The sequence below is a fragment of the Lampetra fluviatilis genome, chromosome 41 (genome assembly GCF_964198595.1).
Source record: "Lampetra fluviatilis chromosome 41, kcLamFluv1.1, whole genome shotgun sequence".
NCBI lineage: Eukaryota > Metazoa > Chordata > Hyperoartia > Petromyzontiformes > Petromyzontidae > Lampetra > Lampetra fluviatilis.
Window position 1 is genome coordinate 5,912,480 of NC_136315.1, and position 18,001 is coordinate 5,930,480.

Below are 18,001 nucleotides of genomic sequence, written 5' to 3' on the forward strand. Positions count from 1 at the left end.
GTGGGGGGGGGGTGAGTGTCTGGTGGGGTGGAGCTTGGGTTGGTGGGTGTCTAGTGGGGTGGAGCGTGGGGTGGTGGGTGTTTGGTGGGGTGGAGCGTGGGGTGGTGGGTGTCTGGTGGGGTGGAGCGTGGGGTGGTGGGTGTCTGATGGGGTGGAGCGTGGGGTGGTGAGTGTCTGGTGGGGTGGAGCGTGGGGTGGTGGGTGTCTGGTGGGGTGGAACGTGGGGTGGTGAATGTCTGGTGGGGTGGAGCGTGGGGTGGTGAGTGTCTGGTGGGGTGGAGCGTGGGGTGGTGAGTGTCTGGTGGGGTGGAACGTGGGGTGGTGAATGTCTGGTGGGGTGGAGCGTGGGGTGGTGAGTGTCTGGTGGGGTGGAGCGTGTGGTGGTGAGTGTCTGGTGGGGTGGAGCGTGGGGTGGTGGGTGTCTGGTGGGGTAGAGCGTGGTGGATGTCTGGTGGGGTGGAGCGTGGGTGGTGGGTGTCTGGTGGGGTGGAGCGTGGGGTGGTAAATGTCTGGTGGGGTGGAGCGTGGGGTGGTGAGTGTCTGGTAGGGTGGAGCGTGTGGTGGTGAGTGTCTGGTGGGGTGGAGTGTGGGGTGGTGGGTGTCTGGTGGGGTGGAGCGTGGGGTGGTGAGTGTCTGGTGGGGTGGAGCGTGGGGTGGTGAGTGTCTGGTGGGGTGGAGCGTGGGGTGGTGAGTGTCTGGTGGGGTGGAGCGTGCGATGGGCTACCAGCGAGGGAGAGTTGGTGTGTGGGGTGTGCAATGGGGGTCTGTGAGGAGTGTGGTGCTCGCTAACAGCACTTGCCCCAACAGATTGTTAAGGCTATACGGGGACCCTTGTCTTTGTTTTGGAGTGGTGGTGTAGCCTTCCGAACCTGGTGACCCGAGTTCGATTCCCGCTCACGGCCAACACCATTGCCGCTTATCTGAACCGGTCCTGGGCCTCCTCTAGATCGACTCAGCCTCAAATGGGGACCTGGTGTGGTGTGTAAAAACATCGCCACGGGGGAAGACAAAGGCGGCCGGGCGTGGTGTTGGCCACCCACCACCTCACGTGCCATTCCGGCCTTCATAGGTGCTCGCAAACAAACAGCACTTGCCCCAACAGTCTGTTAAGGCTCTCCGGGGGATCTTTGTGTGAGTGAGTTGAGCGTGTGTGGGGGTTGGGTTGAGGCGAGGCTATGGGGGTGAGAAGGGGGGTAGGTGAGAGCAATTGCAAGCCTAAAGGACCGCATTTGTGTGCCGAATGCCTACCGACACACACCACCCGCCCCCTGGCAAATCAATCAGGCAGTGTCATAGTCAGTGCCTGGAGGAGGTAGGAGGGGAGGATGGGGGGAGGCATTCCCAGCTGCAACCCAAAAGCGAGAGAGAGGATGAGGAGGGAGGAGGTTGGTGGTGGTGATGATGATGGGGGGGAGGGAAGGAGGGACTTAAGGGAGGTAGGAGGAGGAGGAGGGGAGAGCAAACGAACGAGCGAGTAAGAGAGAGAGGAGAGAGAGAGGTGGGGGTGGGTGAGAGCGAGAGAGAGAGAGCGAGAGAGAGAGGTGGGGGTGGGTAGCCAGTCTCCCCCACACGCAGTGCTCGCTGGCAGAGCGGGACAAGGAGGCACCAACGCAGCGGCCCCGTGGCTCCCGCACCGAGAGGCGACGTCCAAATCCGCCTCGCCGTGACAGCGGCGACGTCGCTGTGAGTGGCTCGAACGCGAGCCGAGCCGCTAGGGCGACTGCCCCCTCTTGGAATCAACCAGAGCCATAACCTCCACACACCCCCGCCGCCGCCGCCACCACCACGCCCGCAGAACTTTTATTGGACGTAACTTTTCACCGCCGTCTGGAGGAAGGGGAGGGAGGAGGGGGGAGAGGGCATCCCAAGCGCGTTCTCGAGGAGGAGAGAGATTCGAGTCTCCGAGCGCAGAGGCGAGAGAGGAGCTTCACGCTTCCCGTTCCCCGTGGCAGGTGAGTGGCCGGCAGAGCTTGAGTATGTTCCTGGCGTGGTGCGTGGGGTGGAGGTGTTGGTGGTGGTGTTGGTGTTGCGATGACGGACAAGGCTGTCTCGGGGCGCGATCGACTGCGGCAGGGCTGAGCCGCTTGCTCGAGCGGCTCGGCCGTGCCTGTGCCTGGCCTCTCCTAGGTCGACTCGGCCTCAAATGAGTAGCTGGTGCCGGTGTGTAAACATTAGCACTGGGGATACAAAGGCGGCCCGGCGTGGTGATGGCCACCCACCCGCTCGTGTGCAGTGCCGGCCTTCATAGGTGCTCGCTAAACGCACTTGCCCCAACAGTCTGTTGAGACTATACGGGGGATCTTTGTCCTTTGTTTGTCCTGTGACAGACGTGCGTCCGTCAGTGAATCCGTGCGTATGATGATGGTCGTGGTGTGATGATGATGATGGTCGTGGTGTGATGATGATGGTCGTGGTGTGGTGATGATGATGGTCGTGGTGTGATGATGATGATGGTCGTGGTGTGATGATGATGGTCGTGGTGTGATGATGATGATGATGGTCGTGGTGTGATGATGATGATGATGGTCGTGGTGTGATGATGATGATGGTCGTGGTGTGATGATGATGATGGTTGTGGTGTGATGATGATGGTCGTGGTGTGATGATGATGGTCGTGGTGTGATGATGATGGTCGAGGTGTGATGATGATGATGGTCGTGGTGTGATAATGATGGTCGAGGTGTGATGATGATGATGGTCGTGGTGTGGTGATGATGATGGTCGTTGTGTGATGATGATGATGGTCGTGGTGTGATGATGATGGTCGAGGTGTGATGATGATGATGGTCGTGGTGTGGTGATGATGATGGTCGTGGTGTGATGATGATGATGGTCGTGGTGTGATGATGATGGTCGAGGTGTGATGATGATGATGGTCGTGGTGTGGTGATGATGATGATCGTGGTGTGATGATGATGATGATGGTCGTGGTGTGATGATGATGGTCGTGGTGTGATGATGATGATGGTCGTGGTGTGATGATGATGATGGTCGTGGTGTGATGATGATGATGATGGTCGTGGTGTGATGATGATGGTTGTGGTGTGATGATGATGGTCGTGGTGTGATGATGATGGTCGTGGTGTGATGATGATGGTCGAGGTGTGATGATGATGATGATGGTCGTGGTGTGATGATGATGATGGTCGAGGTGTGATGATGATGATGGTCGAGATGTGATGATGATGGTCGTGGTGTGATGATGATGATGGTCGTGGTGTGATGATGATGGTCGTTGTGTGATGATGGTGATGATGATGGTCGTGGTGTGATGATGATGATGGTCTTGGTGTGGTGATGATGATGATGATGGTCGTGGTGTGATGATGATGATGGTCTTGGTGTGGTGATGATGATGATGGTCGTGGTGTGATGATGATGATGGTCTTGGTGTGGTGGTGATGATGATGATGATGGTCTTGGTGTGATGATGACGGTCGTGGTGGTGGTCATTGACGACGACGATTCACGCTGCACAGCTCTCTCCGATGATGCTGTCGGGTTGTCTTGTTCGGCGTGATGTTCGACGTTTCGTCACACGTGCCGGGAGCTCCTTCGGGTTCCAGCAGGCGACAGCGATGTGAAGATGATGCGCATTTGACGGGCCGCAGTTAGTGATGGCGATGAACCAGTAGCAGCCTTAATAGAGGCTTTTTGGGGTGAGATCGCGTCAATGTATAAAATGTGTCGTTAAAGTCCGCCACCACCCGACACAGCCAACTAGTAAGGGTTGTCACGTCAACAGAACGTGGCCAATTCGTCACTAGTACAGCACACCGGTGTGTTGGAGAGTGCGTCGGGTGGTGGCGGGTTTAACGACACATTTATATATTCACTCGATCTAACCCAAAAAAAAAACTTATGGATGATATTGGTCGCGAAAGCCTACCACGTGTTAAACTGTAGCAGCCTTGTGGGTGAGTGGGTGAGTTGGTGGATCACGTGGAGGTGGAGCATGTGTGAGTGTGATTGTCCACCGACTAAGCATTGGTTGTCGTGCTGCCAGTGCCAGAGGTAGTACAGCAAGTAGGTTCGAAACTATTTGAGTGTCGTCTCCTCTTGTGCGCCACGTGGATTTATCCGCGCAAGCCGCGTCTCTTTCACCTGTTAATCGCTTGAGTAGTCGCCGTTATGTATCCATACTCTTTGGTGAAGTTACGTAGATAGAAAAATAATAAAATAATACTAAAATCACGACGTTTCGATCGCAACAAAAGCAATCGTCTTCAGCAAACCGCCCTGCTGTATTGTTTCACCCGAAGAAGATTTGCTCGCGTCGCGATCGAAACGTCGTGATTTTGTATTATTATGTTTCTATCTACGTGACTTTACCGAAAGACCCAAAGAATATGAATTCCTGCAGTCACGAAAGCTTTAAGTCGTTATTTATCCAGTTAAGTCAGACTTGAGACTCGCTTCCAATGAGCGTCCATCTATTTGAATGTTTGGCCGATGCAATGGACGAGTGTTTGCCATGAGAAACAGGGGGGGGTGGAGTGGGTAACAAGACGCCATGCGTCTTGATTCAAGATGAACGTGATGGTTACAATACAATTAAGGTGTTCCATTGCAACGAGCAAAAACAAAGCCGAGCAAAACCCGCCTGAAAAGCAGCCCCTGGTTTCTACAGTGTCGTCGTTGTTTTTGTAATCCAGGTCACGTCTGCCGTCTTGCCAAATCACACTCTGTACGAGTGTCGAGTGACAGTTGAAATGTCATTTTCAGTTTCATAATCACGGTATCATTCGTACAAAATCCGTGTTGGTCCATCATCGTTGACGAGTGTCGTCACCCACCCCCACGACGCTTCCCCCGTCGATTATTTTCACCTTCACCGAGTCCATTTTGGGTTACAAGTTTGACATTTGTAACTTTTTTATAAGCACTCATCTTAAACCCATTACACAACCTTTGGAAGAAAAAAAAACTGCTGGGGCTCAATAGAAAATTAACTCGTTATTAGTAGAGGGGACTCATCTTCTTGGTTCTTTCGGTAAAGTCACGTAGAAGGGAGATAACAGCCCTGTTCTTCACCTGAGGACGGCTGCTTGCGTTGTGGCCTAAACGTCGTGAGAATTGTATTATTTTATTATGTTTTATTATTATTTTATTATCTCCCTTCTACGTGACTTTACCGAAAGAACCAAGAAGATGAATCCCTGCAGTCACGAAAGCTTTACATCGAAAAGTAGACGGGACCTAAAGCTATGCCCTGTCTATCGGGGTTGGGAAGCGGTGATGGCAGTGGTTGACGTAACGAGCAACCAACCCGGCAAGATGAGTTCTATACTCGGGTCACGGCCACCATCCCGTGGCGAGTGGCATCTGAACCAGTGCTGGGCTTGTACCCCATTCACCAATCGTCACAGTTTGGTGAAGTATGGTCAACACGGCGTGGGGAGGAAGCCGTGAAAAAGCTCTGATTCGCATCTGGGAAAATGAGCTGCATAGCTCATCGGATTCCTCCGGAATAAATAAATATTCTGATTCTGATCTGGAAGTGGATTGATACAAAAAAAATTGTAAATTATTATTAATGTACGCATTAATGTTCTCCACAACAACAACAACATCAGCGAAGTGAATATTCCGGAGCCTGAGTCCGATTCTGGTTTAGTGTTTTACAGGCACGTTAACGTTTTATAAACGTCTAAACATTCACGTTCACTGAGTGGATGGTGGTGGTGCTCGCGCACGCTACCTGTTGCGAACTTCTCTCTTACCCCAGCCGACAAACCCCCCTCCCCTCCCCCTCCCCCTCCCCCCCCGCTTTTGTCTGGCTTTTGAAAATAAATTGTCGGCATTAAATCATTAAATCGATATCAGATGTGCTCTCCAGTCGCCTGAAGATCAGACTCCTGCCTCTCACAGCAGCGACGACCACCGAACCGGAGATCACTTGAGGACACTCTCTCCCTCGCACCACAGGAATTGCGGGGGGGGGGGGAGATGGAGGTGGGGGACATTATTCCGAGCGGCTCAATTTGAAAGGACATCACTTGAGAAATGTAAGGCAGCCGCTCGCCCAGCGCCCGACCGTGGTGATGTCGGATAATTGCAGCGCCTGGCACGACTCATCCTGGGGCCCTGTGCCGTACCAGAGTGCATGGCGAGACGAGGAGGAGGAGGAGAGATGTGAATTTTTTTCTTCTGTTTTCGAAGACGGTGATGGAGGGAGCCTCCGTTCTGGTTAACTTGCGACCCCAGATGGAACAGATCACTCGGCCGCTTTGTACGCTCAAGCGAGATCTTAGTAGTGTTTTAAAGAAAATAAAGAAGAATAACCAGGGCTTCACTTCTTGCGGAGGAAATATTTTTTTCCGGGTATGGCTGATGGTCTGGGAGCAGGGCGGCACGTGATCTAAGTAGCCACAGCCATAGCGAGGCGGATACTGGATGTGGTGTGCCGGTGGCGAGGTTCAGCCCTGCCTGTGTCTGAGCGAATGTGGCCACCGCGCAGGCTAAGGGAAACAAACTGCGTTGGAAGTTTGAGGGCAGCGTCTGCGATGGTGTTTTTGTGTGGGTCTATTTATTTATTTATTTTGGCGTTCGGATATTTCTTCGTGCAGTTTTGCGATTTTTGGTTGGTGTGCGCGCGTCGTATGAGTTTGATCATGTCAGTGGCAAGTGATATCTGAACTAAACTAGTCCCACGTCGCAAACTTTTCCCAAACTTGCACTGGCGAAAAATAGTCAAACGTTCCGCAGGTCCCACCTTACGTAGCAGAGGTGGGGAGGGGGGAGGTGGGAGGCCTTAATCCAGCAGTGGATTGACGAAAGACCGTAAATAATTCAAAGAGTCTTAAGCGTGCAATTGTGAACAATTATCTTTTCTTTTGCAGGGTATTTAAGTCGTGTGTAAGAAACCTTTGTTGGGAGCGATTTCACGCTCGCACTTTGATGCTCATGCGGAGTGAAGTGTTGGTATTTCTTTTAAAAGTTATAAAAAAAATATTAGAGTTGGCGAAGTCAAATGAACGAGAGCGGTCCAAGGGTTTCTGGGATGAGCCAGAGATCGTGACGTATCGCAGAGCATGCGTTTCGTCAGACTGATTCACCGAAAGATTGTCGCACTTTGAATAAGAGTTCATTAAGCCCGTCATTATGACAGCGAGTGTAGGTTTGATTAGGAAGTTTCAGTTTGTAATAATTTGTAATGGGGAGAAAAAAAATCACCCACATACTACAGTACACGTAGGTGCACAGTACAGACCTTAAATTTCGATTTAAAGCTTTCGTGACTGCAGGGATTCATCTTCTTGGTTCTTTCGGTAAAGTCACGTAGAAGGGAAGTAATAAAATAATACAAATAAAACATAATAAAATAATTCTCACGACGTTTCGGCCACAACGCAAGCAGCCGTCCTCAGGTGAAACCAGACCTTATGTCAATCCACTGCTGGATGAGAAACTGTCCAATGCAACTCGATTTGGCAGGGAGCTATTTGACCATACTTCACCACTCTGGTCAGTGTCGAGTTCGTGAAAGGCACGGTGCATAGTACGACACAGCCGTTGATTTATTTTGCCGTGTTAACCTCTGCTTATAACTTAAGCCCTGCACTGGTTTCACTTGTATCGGTATCATCAGCAGGCCTCTGTAAACAAGCCTACAAGAGCTACATCATCATGCATAGTGGTCACTCGTCCAACAACCAATACCCAGGCTCCAGCCTGTTCAGCGTGAGGACCCTGATGAAGTTGGGCACTTTTACGGATGGTTTGGTAACGATTCCAGCACATTACTAGCATCTAAATATATGAGCTAGGATTGTGCACCATTACATAACTCACATCACACGTCTATCAATCATACAATGTGCTATGCAAATTCTGGCTGTGGCATGCCCCTTTGATCAAACTGACACGAACCGATACTCGGCCTCTGTACACTAAAATCAACTGCATGACCCACATCTCCTCCTCATCCCCCAACCCCCCAAAGTAAACCGACTTCATGTAAATATACACTGGAGCTGTGCTAGACTTCACAGTATCTGAATCAGAGGTCGCAACCGGGTACCCAATATCCGTACCCTACCCGATACCCGGCTACCCGTTTGCGACCCTGGTGCGGCCGGGTACGGGTAGGCCGTGAGTCACTGGTGAATCACCGTTTGTCACTCATTTCCCAACGTCTTGTCTCTTCTCACAATTCAAGTTCCTAGAATCAACCCACCCGTGCCTGCAACATGGCTTCATCCCAGAGGTCGCAATCGGGTACCCGTACCCTACCCCATACCCGGCCGGGTACGGGTAGCCGGGTATCGGGTAGGGTACGGGTACGGGTACCCGTTTTCGACCCTGGTGCGGCCGGGTACGGGTACGGGTAAGGAATCAAAACCCGTTTGCGACCTCTGATCTGAATTCGTTATTTATGTATTTATTATTTTTTCAGATGCATAGCATCAATAAGTTTGCGAGGTTCTGAAACTCCACGTGTGCGGTCAGCAACCTACCACGTAAAAGGGTACGACGTGAACCAGTTTGATGCTTCGTGTGAAGTGACAATACTCGGCACGTAACTTCATCAAGTACCGTCGTCAATAACCATGGGGCTTGCCCGGCGGCTTTGGAGTAATGGACACGGACTGCTGATGAGGCTAATGCGAGTAAAACCAAGTCTCGAATTTGCCTGCTGGAAAAAGCCGAATCTATTGGTAACATCGCTTCGTCAATAACACTGCGGTTTTAAAATAATCATCTATAATAGGTGAGATTTGGGACAATGGTCCTTTTTCATAGCACAGAGGAGGGTCGTTGCCCGAACCGTCGCCTGTTTATATATGTACGATTGTATTCATCCTTTTAAGGCCACACACACACACAGAGTGTTATTGACAAATACGTTGAGTTCACATTCTTGGTTCTTATGGTAAAGTCACGTAGATAGAAAAAAAAACATGGAAAAAATTATACAATTTTAATTTAAAATAAAATTTATGAATAGCAAATAATAAGTAAAAAAATGTAATACGTTGAGTTGTTTGCTGTTTGTGCCTGGCAGCAGCACGACCAACGTTGGTGTGCACTACCCCGGCCACCTGATGCTCGTGTGGGAGAGGCAGAGAGCCCAGCTTCTCAATTCGGTTCCTGAAGAAGCTTCCAGCACGTGGGGCGAGACGTCGGGATGTTTGTGCCGAACCACCCGACGTAGCGAGATGTTCACTCTCTTGCCTGCTCGTGCACGAGTTTGATCCGGACCATGACGCCTGCTGTATATTTGGAGTTTGCAGCTCTCTCTCTCTCTCCCCGTGGTCGCGTGGATTTGTCTCCCGATTTTTCCCTTCCCGTGCGTGCAAGAGGATTTGGTTGCCCTAAATGTCCACGTGACGATAAGCCTCTTCGTTGAACTATCATTTGTAGCCATGTCGCTTCTCAAACAAAAAAAGAACCTACACAAATCGGTGTGGCTTACCTGGTTAAAAAAAAAATAGTTTATAGTTTTATTTTATAGAAGTCTAGCCGGCTTGTCGTGAAATCAGTGTGGGAAGAAAATCTGTGTGTGGGGATGGGGGGGGGGCGGGGTGTTTATGAGTGTGAGCGCACCTCTGTAAACTGAACGCCCGATGGATTTTTTTTTCTACGACTTGCAGGTGGGCGCGCAATATTCTCCGGGACATTGCTCAGCGTCGCAGCTATGGGTACAGGTGTGTGTGGCGTGCGTGTGTGTGCGCAAGGCAGCAATTGCGAGATGGAGATAACGCGCCGAATAAACAGCCGGATATCGGAGGCCGAGGGAGTTTATGGTGCTAAGGTGGCAATGTTTAAACCATACCGCGCCTCTCCTCCCCCCCCTCTCCTCCTCCGCCTACTACAGCCGCGTAATCATAAACGAAACGAGCCTCCATTCAGACGTGTACGCGTCGTCGTGTTGAGATTTACGGAACGCTGTAGTGGGTTGGCAAAAAAAAAGTTGGCTGTAGATATGTTTGTGAGAATGTATGTAGTGTGCGCGCGTTTGTTTATATATTTATTTGGCTATCTTATGCATCTTCCATTTCTGCCCATGCACCCACCCCACCCGGTCAGCCTTACAGAGCGCCAGCCACTGGCTGTTTATTTTGTAATGGGAGGATTAGGTGCAACAGCAATCACTCACCACAATCTAAACGCTGGGCCCATTCATTAATTCACTCACACGCACACACAGTCACTCAGACACAATACACATCCACACAGTGACACACATTTGCACGCCCGTGTAATGCACACACGGGCAATATTACCAAAACAAAGACAAATACGCTGACCGTTGGGGCGAGGGCTGTGAGCGAGTAGCTACCGATGAAGGCCGGCACGTCAGGGGCCCAGGGACCGGTTTAGATCATCGGCACGGGGTGTTGGTGGCCGAACTCTGGTTCAGTTCGTAGCGCGGCGCGCTAACTGCTGCGCCACCGCTCCACATTTTCGCCCAAACACGCTCACACACTACGGGGGGGGGGGGGGGGGGTCTTGTACCCGCTCGTCACACAAAGATCGTGTGACGAGTGCTTTAGCTCAGACGCTTACACAGGCTGCAATTGATCTCATCCATCATCATCGCCAGCCATGGTCGATCCGCTGCTGGATGAGGGTCTCCCCCAAGCTACTGCCATCTCTCTTGATCCTGCGAATTGTGATGATGCTGATGTTATCAGCCGGTAACTTTCCACCGCTGGGCAAAGGCGTCCCCCATCAACCCCTCCATTCCTTCCTCTCCCCAGCCGCTTCCGTGCAGGAAATCGGTGGCGAGTTGTTAACTCCCTCGCCTGGAATACAGGAGGTCGTGGGTTCGATCCCGGCGTTTTTAAACGTCTCTCTCTCTCTCCCTCCCTGTAGATTTTGTCCGGCTTTAGAGTATCTGGCTGCTGAAAATTGACACGAGAAAAGCCACTAAGTTGAGTCATCATTTGTGGCCAGGTCGCTTCTGAAACAAAGAGAATATCTTGATTTGAAGCTTTCGTGACTTCAAGGATTCATATTCTTGGTTCTTTCGGTAAAGTCACGTAGAAGGGAAATAATAAAATAATAAAAATATTAAACAATACAAATTCTCACGACGTTTTTTCTGGGGATTTCACACCCGATGATGATTGCTTGTGTTGCAGTCGAAACGTCGTGATAATTTTTATTGTTTTATATTATTTTATTATTTCCCTTCTATGTGACTTTACCGAAAGAACCAAACATATAAAGAGAATATCGCTCAGTGGGCCCTTTACCTGGTAGAAGACAAATTGTGTTGATAGTTAAACATGTTTGCGTGGCCTCTCATCTCCGTCATTTGGTCTCGCTGCTGCTACTGCTGGCATCGTCGCTACTTCTGATTCTTCTCTTCCCTGATCCTCCGCTTTCCACTCCGTGGTTAATTCTGTGCCTCTCGTCATCTGTTCTCACGACGCGTCTGGCCCATTTCCCCACTTCCCGCCACGTAAGGCGATGAACGTCATCTTACCTCCTCACCTTCTCCAGTAAACACCCCCACCCCCATCCTCCGCGTTTTTCCACGTTCGTCAATTTACCCTTCCTCCACCCATTCAAATACAAATCAACTCGTTCCGCGATGATTGTTAAACACCGTGCCACGTGACGCGCTAAGCAATGAACGCTGTCTGCGTCAATAGAGCCGATTCGAATTAAGATTGAGATCTCGGTGTACACGCGTGTGTGTACACGCGTTTCGCGTGACCCAGACAGCCTTCATTTGTTTAACACGTCGGCTTTCGCGACCAATACTATTCATACTCTTAGTTTTTTTTCGGTAAAGTCACGTAGGGAAAAATAAATGAAATAAATAAATAATACAATTATAGAAATAATAATAGAAATAAAATACTTATTTTCTATTATTATTTCTAGAATTTTATTTTTATTATTTATTTTAACCTACGTGACTTTACCGGAAAAAGAAACCTAAGAGTATGAATCCTTGCAGTCACGAAAGCTTCAAATCTAGAATAAATACTATTCATACTCAAAGGGATTTTTTTCTGTTAGATATAACAAAAAAAACCCTTTATTATAGGGTTTGTTTGCGAAGCGCGTCACGTGGGACGTGTTTAAAACAATCATCAGGCGCGTCCAGCGCGGAACGAGTTGATTTGTGTTTGAGTGCCGGGAAGAGTCAATTGGTAAACGCGGAAAGACGAAGCGTGGTGGTTGTGGTGGTGGGCGAGGACTGGAGTGTGCCTTACCTTAAACTTGTGATACTATTCGTACTTCACGTACGTGTCCAGGCCCTAATTCCGGTGGTAGTTGCTCTTCCGGCATTCTTCACACATTTCCAGAGGGGGTGGGGGGGGGGGGCACTTTCGCCGGTAAGACATCACCACTGTGAGGGCCCCACCACATCAATCTGACACCATTGCTGGATTTGACAGCAGCACTTGATGATGGCCACCAGTGGCACGGCGGGCCTTGCAATGAAGAACTCTGGCCTATTCAATAGTCGCGAGGTTTTAAATCGCTGGTTGCAGTGGAATTGAGTTGTTGCTCTGAATACCGGGAGATCGTTGATCGATGTTCGGTCGCCGGATTGACGACCAGAGTCGTGATTTCTCACTGAATGGAGTGGGCCGCTTTAAAACTGCCATGGTTCACTCCGCTATCATTACGGGCGCCGCTGTATATTTGGAGTTTACGTATCTCTCCCTGTGATTGTGTGGATTTCTCTCCGGGTCCTCCAGTTTTTTTTCTTCTCTACGCAATTAGAAACGTGCATTTAGAGTAGTTTGACAGCTATACGTTTCCACGTGATGATGATGAGCCACTTCGTTGAACTATCATTTGTGGCCAGGTCGCTTCTGAAAAAGAGATGCATAGCTCAGTGGGGACTTTCCTGGTAAAGTAAAAATAGTAAAACCAATTAAAAGTAGAGTGTTTTTTTCACTTTGGGTACACCTCACTCCATTACTGTACTGGACTTGAAAGCCTGAACCGGGTCGTTCTTGCGTTTTAATAATAATAATAAAAGTGTAATACCGAGCAGGCTTCTGCAACCGATATTATCCATAATATCTATTTTTATAATTGCACAGCCAATAAGTCAGGTTTGTCACGTAAACAAAACGTGGCAATTCGTTACCAGTACAGCACACAACGATGTGTTGGAGGGTAAACCCACGATGTTTACAATTCGAGAACGACGTTCTGTCGGAAATTCCATCCAGCATCATCAGGCGGCAGCCAGGATTAACAATTTGTAAATTAAAAAAAAGCATTACATTTGTTTCACTCAAATTGAATCGCGATTAAGGACGGTGCAAGTCCATCTCTCCGTGATCCACCTCCCCCTCGTCCAAGTGGACGTTTTTACAACCCTGCATCACCCCGCGCACGCACGCGCAACATAATGATGATGATAACAATACAAGGGTGTGTTTTAACAGGGTATAACATAAACATAGCAGTAAATTGTGTAAGTGGCTCGTAAAGGATGCAGAGAGGGGAAGTGGTGAAGGAGGTGATGGAGGATGCGGCAGAGGCGTAAATAACAATGGGCCGACTGTGAGAGTCGCAATGAGCTCAACAAGTGATCTCTAGTCAGTACAATGTGTAGTTGTGTAGGTAAGGTCGCTCCTTCCTTCATGCATTGCACGTCGCTTGCCATCACCACGCTGTCTCTACAATACACAGACGGACCTGCTTAACGTTTCAAACTCAAAAGCGTTACTAAACATAATTTAAACATCAACAACAAGCAATTAAAATTTCGATTTAAAGCTTTCGTGACTGCAGGGATTCATCTTCTTGGTTCTTTCGGTAAAGTCACGTAGAAGGGAAATAATAAAATAATAAAAATAAAATATAATAAAATAATTATTATATCAGAATTATTAAAATAATAAAAATAAAACATAATAAAATAATAATTATATCAGGATTGTTATATTATTATATAATGTTTTATTTTTTTATTTTATTATTTCCCTTCTACGTGACTTTACCGAAAGAACCAAGAAGAACAACAAACAAGTCAATGCGTTCATCAATAACACTGCGCGGCCTTCACAGGGAAACACACCTATAATAGGCGACGTTTCGGGCAATGGCCCTTCGTCGCGGCACATTGCCCGATCCACAAATGCGAAGGGGACATCATCGCAGCGGTGCCACTCAGCCGCTCCTGACGCGGCTGTCTGGGCTCCACCATCGTGGTCGTCGGCTCTCAATCTGCATCAGCAACCTTGCCGAAGCAGAACAATAAGAGTACATTGGCCCTGCAATTATTCTTGTTTTGGAGGAATTATCAGGAGGTTCGTGGCCGTCATTTGGCCCTGCTTGCCCGGTCACGGCGGGGAGAGGGAGTCCTTGGCCCGACCTAAGTGCGACAAACCAACTCTTAACTCTCACTCTTCAACCCCTGTAAGCTTAATTCTAGATTTGAAGCTTTCGTGACTGCAAGGATTCATACTCTTAGGTTTTTTTCGGTAAAGTCACGTAGGTAAAAAATAAAATTAAAAGTTAATAAAAGTAATAATGGAAATAAAATAATAAATCACGACGTTTCGGAGGCATCACTTGATACAGTAAATCTGGCTGTGACGGTCCCACCTGATGACGGAGACTTGTGTTGCCTCCGAAACGTCGTGATTTATTATTTTATTTTATTTCCATTATTACTTTTATTAACTTTTAATTTTATTTTTTACCTACGTGACTTTACCGAAAAAACCCTAAGAGTATGAATCCCTGTAGCTTATACGATGGTGTGGTGTGGGGGGGGGGCATTTAGAACTTTGTGGGGGCGTGTGTGGTGGTGTTGGGGGTGGGGGCTGTACGACACAATCAATGTTAAACAAACTATACTGACATTTGAAACGCAAAAACAGAATGAGTGACGATACAATCGAACCGTGTCTGCAATGACACTTTAGCTATCTCGCTCTCATCCCTCCGTGTATATAAATAATTATTCCATTGGAACCTCATTTGCCAGTAAAAAATATGATAATTGTTTTTTTTACCCTTCTATCAGGCAACACAACTGACACCTTTTTTTTTTTACAAGGATTCATGTTTGCATAGACCACAATACCTGCAGCCATAATGCAAACAAAAAATATAACTCTAATAATATATGCACTGTCCTTGAAGTTGTTATGTTTTTTGTTTGCATTATGGCTGCAGGTATTGTGGTCTATGCAAACATGACTCCTTGTAAAAAAAGGTGTCAGTTTTGTTGCCAGATAGAAGGGTAAAAAAAACAATTATATTTTTTCTCGCAAATGAGGTTCCAATGGTGTAAATGCTTACCCCGAGCTCTCATACTCTGATGGTGCATTGTCTTTGAGTTGTGCTTCTTTTGGCGTCATCTGGTCCAACACCATGTGAGACTAAGGAAAGCTGTCTCGGGTGTGGACCAATCAACTTCAAGGACAGTGCATACATTATCAGAGTTATGTTTTTTGTTTGCATTATGGCTGCAGGTATTGTGGTCTATGCAAACATGACTTCTTGTAAAAAAAGGTGTCAGTTTTGTTGCCAGATAGAAGGGTAAAAAAACAATGATCATAAATAATTATTCTGAAGATTTATCAGGATGAGGAAGGGGTGGTGGGAGCTCAACGAACCATCGTCCTCCGGTGGCTTGTTTCTGGCAGACAACGAGGCTAGACTCGCGTGGACGTTGAACTTCTTTCGCACCGCATGTAGCCAACCGCTCTCATCGGAGGAGGTGCGGGGGGGAAACCCGCGTGAAACTAGACGCGAAAAAAAGCAGTTCTAAAGCAGTGAGTTTGTCAGCCTGGATGACGATTTAAAAGCGCACAGGTCCAGTGGATTCCTGACGTCGGAAGGAAGAGCGTTCCAGACGGCCGCAGAAACGCGCCTGAACTTGTGCGACGTGGTACCAAGCGACCTGTATCGATGGGCAGATAAACGCGGCGTTGCTCGCGGTCGTTTGGCAACAACCAGACAGAGAGCGAGGCATTGATTTTTCAAACCCGGCACTATCGGTAGACGTGACTTTGCAGTGCTGTCGACGACTAAACCGCACGTCCACCCAGTGCCCCGTTCGAGTGCCCACACCCCCCCCACACCGCATCTCTCCCCACTCCTCCCACTCTCATTATTTCTTAATTGTTTGTCTAACAGGGGCCAGGAAGTGGGGCGACTAAGAGGGCTGCTGGCTGGGGAGGTCGAGTCTGAGTTTGAGAGCGGGGAGCGGGTGAAAGTGTGGCGGTGGTGGTGATGATGGTGGTGGTGGTGGTGATGATGATGGTGGTGGTGGTGATGATGATGGTGGTAGTGCGATTCATGGGGAGCGGTAGTGTAGCGGTTGGCGCGCTGCGATTCCCACTCACGGCCAACACCAGTGACGATTATCTGAACCGGTCCTGGACCTCCCCTAGGTCGACTCGGCCTAAAATGAGTTTCCGACGTGGTGTGTAAACGTCGCCAACGGGGAGACAAAGTCGGCCGGGCGTGGTGCTGGCCACCCACCCCACTCGTGTGTCTTCTATAAGTGCTCGCTGAAAGCACTTGCCCCAACAGTCTGTGAAGGCTATACGGGGGATCTTCGCCTTTGGTGGTACGGGTGTTGTGGGCGAGGAGGGAGGGGGGGGGTGATGCTGGTTGAAGTTACGCAGGGCGATGTTTCGTGGTCGTCTTCACTCGTGACGCGCACTGATGACTTCTTGCTCCGATTTGGAGTAAAAACGTTGGCATGGAGAAATGAGCGGTCCATCTGTCCGCTTGGCCGATTGAACCTCACCACCATCAACACCATCACCATCATCATCATCGTCGTCGGCATCGGAGATTTCATGATTCTCGTCATTGTCTACATGGCTGTCGTCATCATCATCGTTGTCATCGTCGACCTCTTCGAAGTCTTGAACGTCTTCATGATCGTCTGCGGAGGTGTCTCTTGGTCGTGCCGTGCCGCGTGTTGATCGGCGTGATGTCCGACGTTTCGCTCTCAAGTGCAGGGAGCTACTTCAGGAACTAACATTTTTTTGTAACGATTTGTTCAACAAGCGGTAACATCCTGATAGCGCATCGAAAGAGCTGTTTCATCATTATCGTCGTCGTCATATTAATAATCACCATCATCATCATTATCCGATCACCATCATCTTAATCATCACTCATCATCATCACCACCATAATTACGATCACCATCATCTTCATCTTAGCCATTCCCATCATCATCACCATCATTACGATCGGCATCACCCTCAGGTGAATGCAACGATGCGAAAACAATTAAGCAACTTGGGTGACGATATTAAGTAATTGCAGCGTGTTAGCAAAACATTGTCTGAAGAAGAAAACAAAAGGGCAGGAACTCCTTGCTATATCCACTTCAACAGACGCATTCACTGCACCCATATTTCATACTCGGCGTAACACGTGCTTCCTGCAATGATAATCCAGTAATAATAATGATGATATATGATGAGTTTCGCTTTGCGGGGAAGTCATCAGTGTTTGTTTTATAGCCTGGCTTACCACCTCCTAGAGTCCTAGAATAACGATAGTAAATAAAGTTGAGCTTTTGTCATTCCACTGCTGGATGATACCTCGGCATTCGCTCATCGGCGGTTTGTTTATCCATACATCGCCGTGCTGGGTTCGGTGCAACTTGGAGAAGTGGGAGCCATAGGATTAGAGAGTGCATCGAATCGGCTCAGCTATCGCTCGCCACCGATGTTAGCTGTGGTCTTGGAATCAAACTCAGGCTGCAGGCTTAGTGGTCGTCTGACCATACTTGCACCACAATTGGTACAAATTGTGAAGTGCGTGGGGGGGTTGGGGCGTGAGAGTTCTTCGCTCGCCACGCCATTGATGTTAGCCATGGCCGAAGTTACAAACTAAACTCAACTCTTTATTTTACCAGGTAAGGCCCACTGAGGGACAAAACTATTTTCAGAAGCGACCTGGCCACAAATGATAGCTAGAAAGTGGCTTATGTGGACATTTATATCAGTCAAATAGTATAAACGCATGTTCCTAAATGTGGAGGGGGAAACCGGAGGATCCGGATAGAATCCACACGACCACGGGGAGAGACACG

At 48.7% G+C, this 18,001-nt stretch overlaps 1 protein-coding gene across 1 annotated transcript in view; it reads left to right on the forward strand.

The window, feature by feature from the left end:
* The first annotated feature begins 1,510 nt into the window (after positions 1–1,510).
* The window catches only part of BMPR1B (bone morphogenetic protein receptor type 1B), a 96,225-nt gene continuing 79,734 nt past the window's right edge, over positions 1,511–18,001 (forward strand). Inside the window, exon 1 of the mRNA XM_078875422.1 lies at positions 1,511–1,952. The gene's annotated coding sequence lies outside the window, so the exon portion shown is untranslated. The remainder of the gene's footprint in view (positions 1,953–18,001) is intronic.